The sequence below is a fragment of the Nicotiana attenuata genome, unplaced genomic scaffold (assembly GCF_001879085.1).
Source record: "Nicotiana attenuata strain UT unplaced genomic scaffold, NIATTr2, whole genome shotgun sequence".
Taxonomy (NCBI): Eukaryota; Viridiplantae; Streptophyta; class Magnoliopsida; order Solanales; family Solanaceae; genus Nicotiana; species Nicotiana attenuata.
The window spans coordinates 1-14,404 of record NW_017673033.1 but is presented as its reverse complement, the minus strand read 5'-3'; the positions used below and the strand labels follow the sequence as shown (position 1 = coordinate 14,404).

The 14,404-nt window shown below is 31.9% G+C and overlaps 1 pseudogene; it reads left to right on the top strand.

The window, feature by feature from the left end:
• Positions 1 to 1,882: 1,882 nt before the first annotated feature.
• LOC109215252 lies at positions 1,883 to 3,096 on the top strand (annotated as a pseudogene).
• Positions 3,097 to 14,404: the final 11,308 nt, after the last annotated feature.

Here is a 14,404-nt window from a genome sequence, read left to right as displayed (position 1 = left end):
TACGTTCGAGTGGAACGTTCGGTGGACGGGGGGGGGGGGGGTGGCGGGACCATTCGTATGTGTCACCCCTTAGTAATGGTTAACAGGACCATGCAAAGCATTCAACTTGAGACTTGATATGTAGGAGATGATATTTGAGATTATGATACGTTGCTCACTTGTCACTTAGTTATGTTTAGATTAAGGCAGGTTGTTCACTTGATAGTGAAACATATCAAGAGTTATCTAATTATTTTCTTTTTATGTGAAGACAATCTGGGGCCATTGTGCCATTGATACTTGTAGGGCCCCTTAAACTGAAGTTTGAGTGAAAGACCATTGAGCTGGCAGCCTTTGATATTGGAGAATTCGTCTACTAAAACTACTAGTACGTGGCTGATTAGAAATTTCTACCTCTGTAGAGTTTGCTCATACAAAATATAACTTCCTTCCTAAGCTCTTAGCCTTGGAATTGCTGTCATGTTTCCTGTTTGTATGACATGATGGATAATGAGAATTACAAATCTTGTCTGCCGTGAGTAACCATTCTCTTGCAAAGTTGATATTGGCATTTTTATCCAGTATAAGTTTAATGCTTGCTGTATGCATGGGAGGCGGAGCCTTGTACCTTAGAACATACCAGAATGGATACTAACAGTGGACCTGCTGTTTAGGACTATATAATGTGCAGTTTAGTCTTGGCTGACTAACCCATCCTCTTGCTAGTTTATACTAGCTTTTAGGGTTTAGGGTTTAAGATAATACAATGAGGCTGAGCACCAGACCCCTCACATTTTGGATGTATTGTATTCAGTTGAACTTCATTATATGTCTTGTATCTGTGTGTGAGTGTGTGCCTGTGTGGTGGGGGGGAGGGGGGTTGCACTGCCTCATTCATGCTACAACTTATCATCAAGCTAATTTTTGTTTATTATTTTGTGATGGAAATACAATCTGATTAAGATAGTATCAATCTCCGTGATGGATTTCAGAAATAACAGCAAACAGAAAAATCTTCCCATTGTCAGGGAGGTCTCAGGTGATGTTTAATTCTCGAAGTACAATTTATTTCCATACTATATATCTTATTTAGAATATAATCAGGCCACATGCTCTTCAGCTTACTGATGACATGACCCTCTATAGGAAGGCGTGGAGGTCAGGATTAAGGTTGTGGGTTAATGAGTAGTTGCATGTTTTCCTTCTCCATACCGGTAGTATTAGTATTACGCCCGTTTTCTCTTATTCTTAGATTTTTTATTACTACCTGTTGTTGCTTGCTTCAGTTATCTTATTTTTGTTGCCGTTATTACTTATACTGCTTCCTTTATGGCTTCTCTACTACTGTATTTTTTCTTAACTGCTGGATTATGCTTTTCTTGAGCCGAGTGTCTATCGGAAATAGCCTCTCTACTTTCACAAGGTAGGGGTAAGGTTTGCGTAAACACTACCCAGACCCCACTTATGGGATTTCACTGGGTTTGTTGTTGTTGTTGTTGTTGTTGTTGTTACTGGCAAGGATAATACAATGAGGCTGAGCACCAAACTTTTAATAATGTAATATTAAAGAAATTGTTTGAGTATCGGATTAGTATACTGATGTAAAGTTTGTAATGACGAGAAACCAAGCTGCTGAAATTCGATAGCACTAGACTTTTTCTGTTTTCTTTATGATCTCACTGCATTTAAGTGAATATGTTCAAGGAAAGACAAAGTTTGATCGTCAGTGTTGCATTGACATTGCTCCTGGATTACCATGCTGCAGTTTCTCTGTGATTGAATCGATCTATTCAGAAATATAATATATGGAAGTTCCGTTGTATTATCACAATATTTAGTTTAAAGTCTGTAACAAATTAATCATACAGTTAGCATGGAAGTTTGGGTACTCCCAGTAAAATGATCAAATGTTCTTATATCTGAAGTTTCTCAATGTTGTGCATTCAAAACTTCTATAGATGGTGAAGATTCCAAATTACACCTCGAAAAGAAGAAGCGTGATGAGGTTTCCTGAAAGATAAGATACCATATTGGTTTACTGCTTCTGGATATGTTGTCCTGGCTGCAATATCAACGGCCACAATGCCAATTATCTTTCCTTCACTCAAGTGGTATTTGGTCCTTTGCTCATATCTAATTGCCCCTGCCCTCGCCTTCTGCAACTCCTATGCTACTGGTGTCACAGTCTGGAGCTTGGCTTTAACTGATGGGAAGATCGGTCTCTTTATTATTGCTTCACTAGTAGGAAGCAATGACGGGGTCATAGCAGGATTGGTAGCGTGTGGGGTTATGATGTCCATCATCTCCACTGTTGCTGATTTAATGCAAGATTCAAGACAGGGTATCTTACAGAATCATCAGCTAAATCTAGGTCTGTCATCAATTGGTGGGAACAGCAATGCACCCCTCACATTTTGGATGTATTGGAATGATTTTGGCATTGGCGCTCCTGATAGTGCATACAAAGCAATTTATGCTGTTATGTACCGAGAGATGGCCATTCTCGGAATTGAGGGGTTCGCTGAACTTCCCAAGCATTGCCCTGCATTATGTTTCTGAGTTCTTTGGGCAGCTCTAGCCCTAAACCTCTTGAGGGATGTGACTCCGGCAGAATATTCCCGTTTTATTCCTATTCCTATTCCTATTCCTATTCCGATAGCAATGGCTGTGCCATTATACATTGGAGCTTATTTTGCAATCAACATGTTTGTTGGTACAATGATATTATTTGTATGGGAGAGGATAAGTAAGAAAGATGCAGTAGATTTTGCTGGTGCAGTAGCCCCTCTGATTGATATGTGGGGATAGTATTTGGACCATACCATCAGCTATCCGCTCCATTTTCCGGATCAACCCACCAATTTGCATGTACTTTGGGCCTTCTGCACACAGCTGAGCAGCAAGTGCAATCCTTTTCTTCCCTCTACTAGTCAAGAATACTTCAACAACTATGCCGCAATCCAAAACAAGTTGGGGTCGGCAAGCTCAAATCCATCAGGTTGTAAATATTCTGTCTCTCCTCCTCATCCATACCTGTAAATATAATGTTCATCGAATGTTACAAGAAATGTATTGCTTGGGATTGTCACTATTGTATTTAAAGACATTTGTTATCTATTACACTCATCAATAGGACTGTTTTAATCTACTGGAAAAGTATTACTGGGATCAATGTTTTAAAGGGTGGCGTGAGGCGAGGCGTTTTACTTCTCACGAGGCGAGGCGTTTTACTTCTCACGAGGCGAGGCTTAAGCCCTGTGACACGGATCTTTAAATTTTACTAATTTCAAGAATTTTAAGATAGTATAAAATAAAAATAATTATAAAAATTATATTAAAATCGCAAAATTATAATAAATAATCTATTTATAATATTTATAAATTATAATTCAACTATGAATAATACGAAAAGTATGACATATATCATAATATGCAAATTAGCTGCAATGTCGTTACAACTCAAACATCAAAAGTAATGTATTCGATGTTAAATTTTATATGTATCTCTTAATTAAGGAGTAATGGATCTTGAAAGAATTTCGATATTATAATTTGATATTTTTTTTTAAATACTCCTTTTATTTAATATTCTTTCTATTTGAAAAGAATTTATATAAAAATATAATTCTCAATTTAAAAATATGATTCTCTAGCATCACTTATTTTTAAGTTTCAACAAGTTAATAAAGTGACACATAATTCACCATACTATACTATGATAACTAATTATTTGTAAATAGTTATTAGCTAATACTGAGATATTAAATTAATAAGTATTGTATCTCGTAAACGTGAAAAAAATATTTAGTAAAATAATTATAAAAGAAAAATTATGCACTATTATATATATAATAAAGACATAATAAAATTTAATAAATAAAGACTTTTTAAATGAAAGATTTATTTAAAATTTACTATCATGGCAGTCTTTGTGGATAACGTGCAATAATTTTTATTTTAATTATGACATAAAATACTCTCTACTTAATGATTTAAAATTAAGAAAAAAGTAATTTTGAATAGACAATGGTTTATTAAGAAAATTTGAGGATTACAAGGTTAGTTACACACAATTGTATAAAGTTCTATTAGGCGAGCACAGTACGCTGGGCGTTGGGCGTGTCCGGGGCGTAAGCCCCGAAGGCCGAGGCGTAAGTCTCACGGAACTAAGCCCCACACATAAGCCTAGGGGCATTTTACGAGTGCTCCGCCCCGGGGCGAGCCCTAGACGAGTCCAATTTTGCCTTTTAAAACAGAGACTGGAATGTCCCATTTTAGCTTCCTTCCTCTACTAATACACATTAGTCCAATTTTAGGTCTAACGAAATGTGAAAGCGATCATTAAAATTCTTCTTCCATGTGTTATATCAAACTTGGTCGAACATGCTAATATTTAGAACTGTGATGATTTACTCGCTAACATTTGAAAATTGAAAAGGGGGTTAAAATTGATGTCATCTGTAATAAATCTCCAGAGCATCAGTGTTTTCTCCTTACTTGGACAACTTCATTTGTCGTAATAATATATAGAATCTATCGATGGCAAGAAAATTACGGTATCTTCAAATTTTCCTTGTACTAACAGAAATAGAACAATTTTGTCTATCTATTGGACTTTCGTTTAATATTTACTTTCGCCGTACGTTTTTACCTTTGATCCTGTTGAACCTTTTTTAACCTTAAATAATCAATCAGCTATTAAAACTTCTAGTTACGTGCCCTTCAAGGCTCAAACACACCAATATTATCTCTCTCTACAATGATAGAAAAAAGAAGGAAAAAGAGAAATCACATCCAGGAAAGTGGCAATTGAAGAGAGGTGGCTTTAGAAAAAGGCCAAGGGTTATTTGGATCTTGGATTCTTAGGCGGTTTTTTTTTTTTTGGGTCTCCATAATGGAAAGAAATATTGATTTGACCGACAAAGACAAATACGATAATATGCAATGAAGCACTTGCGCCAATAATCTCAACTCCGCGTCGTATTTGGAATGTTGTGTATCTTTTCAGTACTCAAATAGATGAACAACAACTGGACTGAGACATGAATGAGCAGTGTTTAGATTTCACATATTATTCGCATTATTATTACTGCTATGTTTTTGCTGAAGTTCAGCTGGAAATGTAAAGATATTATTATTGCTATTAATATTATAGAAATTCGGGCATCTAATTTTGGCATCGAGTGATTCAAGAGAAGTCCCTTGTCTTTGCTACGTTTGGACATAGATTTTGGTTGAAACTTAAAAAAAAAAATTTAAGTTATGCTAAAAGATAATTTTTAGAAATTCAAATTGTGTTTGTACATGATTTTACTTGAAAAAAGTTAAAATTTTATGATCGGAAAAAAAAAATTGACAATCTTGTGTATCAATGTGGGAGTAAGTAAGGGTATAAATAATTATTAATGACATGAATGGGACTGCATCAGGAGTGGATTAAAAGCAACCATATTCTAAAAATAAACCAAGCATCTCCACCCTACACATGTATGTGCATGATCTGTGCACGTCAAATCACGCATCCTATAATTATTGCACGTAACTAAGTATTAGTATACGAGAATGTCAACTATCATACGATGCGATGTAGTTATGCGCGTTAGGACTTTAATAATTGAAGTAGACAAAACCGGAGCATAAGTATACATTATATTTGTAACTAATATTAGTACCCACACGATATGCACATAATTCATGCGAACAATGATTTAGATTATTTGAATTATGTACAAATAACCTTAAAATTAAACCTTTTATATAGAAATTATAAATAACTATTTAATATTAATCAAGAAGTATCACGTGAAATCATTTTCAAATCTCATAGTGGATAATCTGTTTTCTTTTTCTATATCCTTAAGGACCCAACCTCATAATTTTGACACTTGTATTATATTTTACAGTCAATATTAAGGAATACTACACACGTAATGTTGTGATCTATCTTGTTTGCGTACATTAAATTATATTATTTTAACAAAATTCTTTTACCACTTTATTTTTTTATCTCAAATTCAAATAAGTTCTATCCTTCTACATTGTTAGATAGAATTTTTTTTTCTCTTATTGTTCATTGCTTATAGTTTATACATTATTTATTACTTAATATGGTTATACTGTAATGATTTTTTATTAGCTTATAAATTGACTTAATGTCTTGCTTATTACCCTTTTAATAATTATTAATAAATGTTAAAAAATTATTCTCAAATTTATCGTGTTTTTACACTATTATCTTCTTACTCGGATCTCTTTCATCATTTAAATCTATTAATAATATTTTAGAGTATCATTTAATATTATTTATTTTAAATAAATTTAAAAATAAAAATATTTTTAAAGTATCCTCGCACTATCTCTATTTTCCTCTTTATACATTCTCTTCCTTTCTAAGAAATTTTAATTAGCTTTTTACATAAATATTTTACCTATAATCAAAATAATATCATATTTTATTTTAAAATATAACTTTAAATTAGTCTAAAATTTACTCCCTTTGCTTCAATTTAGATGACACATTTCGCTTATCGACAATCAATTTGACTAAATTTTGAAGTTAAATTAAATTAGTTCAACTTAGTATTTTAAAAGTAAAAATTAGATATACAAAACTACACGAAAAGTACTATAAGTTACAATTTTTCTCATGTCAATATGATAACAAAATATATTATAAAATGTTGGTCAAACTTCATGCAATTTAACAATCGATAAGCGAAATGAGTCATCTAAACTGAAACAAAGGGAATAATAGATAAGTTCTTTTATATTGTTTCAAATCTATTGAATTTTCTTATAATTTTTTGTATTACGTGCATTTATATTTTCTTTTAGTTTCAAGATATGAATTTGGCTTTTAATTTTCATTAATGAAATTACCTACACGAGATATTTATTTATTATATTAAATTTTTTAATTTAGTATCAATTTCTTAGTTTTCTTTATCTAGCAAGACTATTTTGTGGTCATATACGTATTTTGAGCGTACTCATCATAACTTAAGAGCTTTCTAATCTCAAGTTCAAATTGTATTTTTTTTTTATTTTCAATATAGATTTTTTTGAATTTTAATTAGTTTTCTTACTTTTGCTATAATGTTATCTAATATGTAATATTATCACATTTTCATATGATTTTTGTTTAACTTTCCACTTTATTTAATATTTTTATCCGCTACAATTTTTAATATAATATAGATAGACATGTAATTTTTCATATTAAACTAAATAAATTTTTATTTTGATAAATATTGATTGAAATTATTAAATTATTTAAACTTATCAATAATATTTTCAAGTATTGTATATTTACTTTATTTTATTTTCTAAAGTAATTCTTAGTAGAAATATCCTCACATTATCTGTAATTTATTTTATTATTCAATATTTTTAATTTTTTCTTTATTTGTTAGATCTTAGTTATGTGTCCTTATATACTTGCATGTTTTCTTATCATACTTAAACTAAACTTTCCAATCTCAAATTTAAATAAGTTTTATCCTTTTTCTTTTGTATGATGAAATTTTTGATTCTCTTTATAAACTGTTATCTAAATCCTCTCTATGAACTGTTTAAATTTAAATTTAAGTGCATGATTTGAAATATATATATATATATATATATATATATATATATATATAAATATTTTCAATAATTATTTATGTTTTCTCTTATATAAATAATTTATATATTTCATGTAAGGTCTTACTTTTATGCTTGAAATTTTTTAATTCTTGAAGTGATCAAATCTTTAATATACGTAAATTTTAGTTTTTCTTTTATATTTTAACTTACTCCAAAGTATAACTAGTATTAGTACCCGCGCGATGCGCGGACACAAATCATGTTGGGTTGTGATTTAGATTATTTAAATTATGTATAAATAACTTTAAAATATAAACCTTCCCGATAAAATTTATGGATAATCATTAGATGTTAATTAAGAAGCAAGACATGAGACCATTCCGTAAATCTCATAGTGGATAACCTATTTTCTATTTCTATATTTATATAATCCAATATGTTAATTTTAGTACTTGAATTTCGTTTTGTTATCAATATTAAAAATTACTAACTATGTCATGTAGTGATTTGTCTCGTTTGAACATATTAAATTATATTATTTGAATAAAAATCTCAATATTAGTTTATTTTTTTATCTCAAGCTTAAATAAGTCTTATTCTTTTAAATTTTGCACAGTTTTTTTTGTTCTTTACTTATAATTATTATATTTTATTATTTAATATTATTATACTTTCATGTGATTTTTCGGCTTACTAATTGACTTAATATTTTGCTTATTATCCTTTTAATAATTATCGATAAATATTACGTTTTTATTCTTGAAATTTAATATATTTTACGCTTTTATCCTCTTACTTGAAACTATTTTACTATTTAAATCTATCAATAATATTTTTGAATATTATTCAATTATTTACTTTATTTTATTTTAAATTAATTTAAAGTATAAATATTCTCACATTATATCTATTTTTTCTTTATACAGGCTCTTCCCTACTAAGAANTTAGTTTATTTTTATCTCAAGCTTAAATAAGTCCTATTATTTTAAATTTTACACAATTTCTTTTGTTATTTACTTATATTTATCATATTATTTATTATTTAATATTATTATACTTTCATGTGATTTTTTCTGCTTACTAATTAACTTAATATTTTGCTTATTATACTTTTAATAATTATCGATAAATATTATTTTTTTATTCTTGAAATTAAATATATTTTACGCTTTTATCCTCTTACTCGAAACTATTTTACTATTTAAATCTATCAATAATATTTTTGAATATTATTCATTATTTACTTTATTTTTTTTAAATTAATTTAAAGTATAAATATTCTCACATTATATCTATTTTTTTTTTTATAATCTCTTCCCTATTAAGAATTTTTTAATTAATATTTTACCTGTAATCAAAATAATATCATATTTGACTTTAAGTTGTAACTTTGATTAGTATAAAATATTAATATATAAGTTCTTTGATTATTATATTCCAAATCTATTAAGTTTTCTTATATTTATTTTTTGTATTACATGCAATAAAAAAAATTCTCTTTTAGTTTCAAGATACAAAATTTGACTTTTTATTTTAGTTAATAAAATTACTTATATGAGATATTTATTTTATATTTTTTATATTTTAATTCTATATCTAGTAATACTTTAATTTTTGGTGCCACTTTATTTAGTATTATTATCCATTACTATCCTTTAATATAATATAGATAAATCTAGAAATTTTTTAATCTTAAAATAAATATCTATTTTATTTAAAAAATTGCTTGAATTCTTAAGTTATTTAAATTCATCAGTAATATTTTTAAGTATTTTAGTTCACTTTATTTCATTTTCTAAACTAATTCTTAGCATAAATATTCTCACGCTATTTCTAATTTATTTTTAATATTTTTATGTTCTTATTTTATCTGTTACACATAAGTTGCGTGGTATTATCCACAATATGATCTTTCTTATCATAATAGATAAATAACAACATTCTCATCTCAAATTTAAATAAGTTTTATTATTTTTCTTTATGATGAAGGTTTTGATTAATGTCTCTCTATTTATTCCTTATTTTTGCTATTCTATTATTCAATACATAATATATAGTTATGTGGCTTTCATTAGCTTGTTTAATTTAATATCTATTTCTACCACACACTTTTTAGTATTAATCATAACAGTTAATTTCTTATTTGTTTGACCACATTATATCTAATGTTAATATTTTCACTACCATTTTATTTCTCTTTGTACTATTTCTAAAAATAATAAAATTATGAAATGAAAGAAAACAAATCAAGTGGTTAGTGAATAATTATATCTGGAAAGCTATTCAAAATTTATTTACTATAAGAATGTGAGTCAATTTTAATTGATTTCTACCATAAATTAAATTTGATCAAATCTAAGTTGTTTTAATCCTTATCAAATTTGTCTAAAAATCTATTTAGGTTATGTCTTAAAAATGCTAAGTGACATTTTCTGAATATGCCTCACTACCTTCCTTTTAATATAATATATATAGAACATATAAATATTTAAGTTTTTTCTTATCTTATAAATTAACTGTATACTTTATGTAAGATCTTATTTCACTGCGTGAATTTTTTAATTTTTGAAGTCAATAAATTTTTAATATATTAAGTAAGTTTTAGTTTTATTTTATATTTTAACTTACTTCAAAGTATAAATAGTCATAGGTTATCTCAATTTACGTATTTTTATGCTTTTTATTTTTTTCTATTATAGTTTTTTAATTAATTTTTACCTCCATATTTCTAGCTAATTTAGAAGAAAATTTATGAGTGGGTCTCATTATATATATATATAGGATAGAGAGATATTAGATTTGTCTAAGATATATTTAGATTATGTATAAGATTCATTAAACTACTTCCCTTAACTATGTTTCCATTTATAATTTCTAATAATTAATGTTGTCCTATAACTGCCAAGTGGCTTCATTTTAGCTTGCCACTTGGCTTAACCACAATGCATACTACTCTCCTTTTAATATAATATAGATAGTGATATAGACTTAAAATTAATGTGTAAGATACAAAACGAATTTAAATTGATTCTTTCTCAAAAAGGGATACCTACCATAATTATACATAAATTTAAGTAAAGATACCTATAGCTATAATTGTGACGACCCAAAGGGTCATCACCTGTTTTCTCATTCATACCGTGCTTCTGAGGCCTTAAAAACCTTATTTTTAGTCGCCTCAATTTGCGTGCACAGTCTGGGCGCGAAGCCGGAAAGCTTAAATATGAATTTTGTGTGAAAAATGATGAATTTTGGTATTTATATGATTAAAGTTGACTTTGATCAATATTTTGGGTAAACGGACCCGGACCTGTGATTGGACGGTCCCGGAGGATCCGTAGAAAAATATGGGACTCGGGCGTATGCCCGGAATCGAAATCCGAGGTCCCGAGCCCGAGAAATGAATTCTTAAAAGAAATTGTTTTTTTGATATTTTTAAAGAAATTTGAAGTGAAAATGGCTTATAACGTGTTGGTATCGGGCCCGTATTTTGGTTCCGGCGCCCGGTACAGGTCTTACATGTGGTTTAAGCGCTTTCTGTGAAATTTGATTGAAATCGGACGTCATTTGACGTGTCTCGGACCTAAATCTCTAAAAATGATAGTTTATGAGGTTAGATGAAAAAGTGATGATTTTGAGACTTGATTCCTCGTTTTTGATGATAATTTGGCGATTTGATCGCACGGTTAAGTTCGTAGGATGTGGTTGAGTTAGTGTGTGTGAGTGGTTAGGAGCCTCGAGGGCTCGGGAGTGTTTTTGGAGATGTTCGGGATGGTTTTGAAACTTAGGAAATTGCAGAAAAATTGCAGCAGGTGAACAGTGAATTTCTTCATCGCGTTCGCAATGCCCCTTCGCGTTCGCATAGCTTCAAAGTCTGCCCTTCTTCGCGTTCGCATCCCTATTATCGCGATCGCGTAAGCCAAGTTCAGGACCCCAGTAGGTCCCTCTTCGCGTTCGCATTGAGCTGTTCGCGAACGCATAGCTCTGCTGCTCCCTTCAACGCGTTCGCGTACCTTTTCACGCGTTCGCGTAGGCCCAGATCCTGGACCCCAGTATTTTACTCTACCCGTTCGCAGCCCTCCACTCGCGAACGCGATGCTTGCCAGCCTCCCTTCTTCGCGAACGCGACCCTCCCTGTCGCGAACGCATAGAGTAATTCCGCCCAGTGATTTTTTTTAAAATGTTCAAAACAGTAGCTACGGGTTTAACTCTAATTCTCACGAGCTCTCTTCTTCCCCAAGCTTCTAGGAGTTCATTGAAGCCCCCATTCTTCAAGACCACTTGGGTTAGTAAATCCCCACTTATTTCCTTCATTTTTCTTCATTAAAATCACATAGATTAGGGTTGAAATTGGGGGAGATGGGTAGAATTAGGGCTTTTCAATTTTCTTTGATTTAGACCTCGTTTTGGGGTCGGATTGGAAAACAAACTATATATTCGGGCTCCTGGGGCAATGGGTGATATGAAATTGGTTCGAACCTCGGGTTTTAACCAAGCGGGCCCGGGGTCGATTTTTGGAATTTTGGGAAGAAAGCTTAGAAAACTATATTTAGGCATTGGGTTTGATTTGTGTAGCTTATATTAATGTTGTAAAGTCGTTATTTCATAGATTTGATTGAGTTGGAGCCGAATTCGAGAGGGAAGGCGGTCGTTGTGGATTGATTTAGCTGTGGAAGTTGAGGTAAGTGTTTGGTTTAACCTTAGCTTGAGGGAATAGGAGTTGAGTCTTGTTTGCTACTTGCTAATTGTCGAGTACGGTGTATGGGCATGGTGACGAGTATCTATACACTGGTTTCTATCATGACCGCGAGTCCTTATGTTGTGTTTATTCTTATCTTGTTGTGCTTTTCCTTGCTTAGTTGATGATTCCTATGCGATGGAAGAGTATGAAAAAGGAAATTATGAATCGTAAAATTCTTGGGAGCATTGGCTCAAGTGATAAAGTGAGATGTGAAGTAAGAAATGAAAGAAAGCTAATGAGTTATTGATTATTCCCTTGCCGGGATGTTTTGCTGTTTGGTAGACTTTTCTCCCTTGCCGGGATGTTGAAATTGTTGTTATTGTTCCCTTGCCGGGGTTCCTATTTTATTTGTCTATTCCCTCGCCCCATTGTTTGTGATTGTTTTTTGGGTGAGGACGAGTGATAAAGCACGAAGGGTGATGCCGTGCACGATTGTGAAATGAAAACTAATGCACGAAGGAACATTCCGTGCCATGATATGATTACTAATGCACGAAGGGACATTCCGTGCCATGATGTGAGTGTTATGCACGAAGGATCATTCTGTGCCATCATTTTGTGAGGTAAAGCACGAAGGGTGATGTCGTGCACTTTATATGATTGTTTTGGTGAGAACGAGAGTAAAAACACGAAGGATGGTGCCGTGCAACTGTTGATTTTCTACTCTCGTTGATATTGTAGTTGTACTATTTCATTCCTTATTTATTGATTTTATACCTGAACTGTTACAGCCCCTACAGCATGCTCTCCTCCCTCTTGACTGGTTGATTTCTATATACCTTTATATTGCATACATATATATTGAACTACACAGGTTTGTTTGGTAGTCCGGTCTAGCTTCGTCACTACTTCGTCGGGGTTAGGCCAGGCACTTACGAGCACATGGGGTCGGTTGTGCTGATGCTACACTCTGTGCATCTTTTTGCACAGATCACGGTGCCGGAGCAGCTTTTGGACAGCAATAGTAGATTTGGGAGCTGACTTCAGTCCAGAGACACCGAGGTAGCCTTGCTGACGTCCGCAGGCCCGGAGTTTCTTCTATCTTTATTTTAGTTTGTTATTCTTTGTACCGGAACAAACAAAAATATGTTTTTATTCAGACACTGTATTTAGCATTCTCTGGATGTTCGTGAATTTGTGACTCCAGTTCTTGGGTAGAGTTGTATTGAACTTCCACATTGCTTTCAGTTTATTTATATTTAAGACTTCCGCTTTTCTATTAAATGTTTCGTTGTTTTTAAAAATGTCGAGGTTTGCTAAAAGAGGTAATAAATAATTGGCTTTCCTAGCTCCTAATAGTAGGCGCCATCACGACTCCCGAGGGTGGGAAATTCGGGTCGTGACAAGTTGGTATCAGAGCACTAGGTTACATAGGTCTCACAACTCACGGACAAACTCGGTAGAGTCTGAGGGATCGGTACAGAGAACTGAACCAAGAATTCTCTTTCTTCATCATCAATCGAATCACTGTTCGCGACCCAGGATTCTATTTTATCATCAATCCAATCCCCGTTCACGTTTTTTTTTTCTTATCAATGAATAGATCTCTTTACTTGTATGACTTAGATGTCTCGTATTTCTCGAAAAAGTGATTCGATTGATGGGATTTGGTATGAGATCGATGATCTCGATGAGATTGATATCCCAATCTTTCTTCTTAGAACGTATTGATTTGACCCCATAAGCGGGACCAAGCATGTTGCCGCCAGAAGCAGAACCCCGTATTTCTTCTAGAGAATCTCCTAATTGTTCCAGAGCAACTAGAAAGAGATTCTTTAACCAGAAAGAATTCGGTTCAGATGTAGGATACCTATCCAGAAGTTTTCGCAACTCAATCATAGATGATGGAATCATCAAAGATTTGACCTTTTCGAACTCTGTCTGTAACTCACTAGAGGCCCGGGAAACAAAGAGAAGATGTGTACGAACGAGATATCCAGCAACAAGAAGAAGGAAAAGGATTGAATAGAGGAACTCCCGAGCATTTGGCGATCTCAGATGTGTCGATATCAATGGTGACTCATTATTTCGATGAATCATTTCTTCGGACAGAAGAAGATTATGTAAACACTTACTCGAGATCTCACTTATCAGATTCC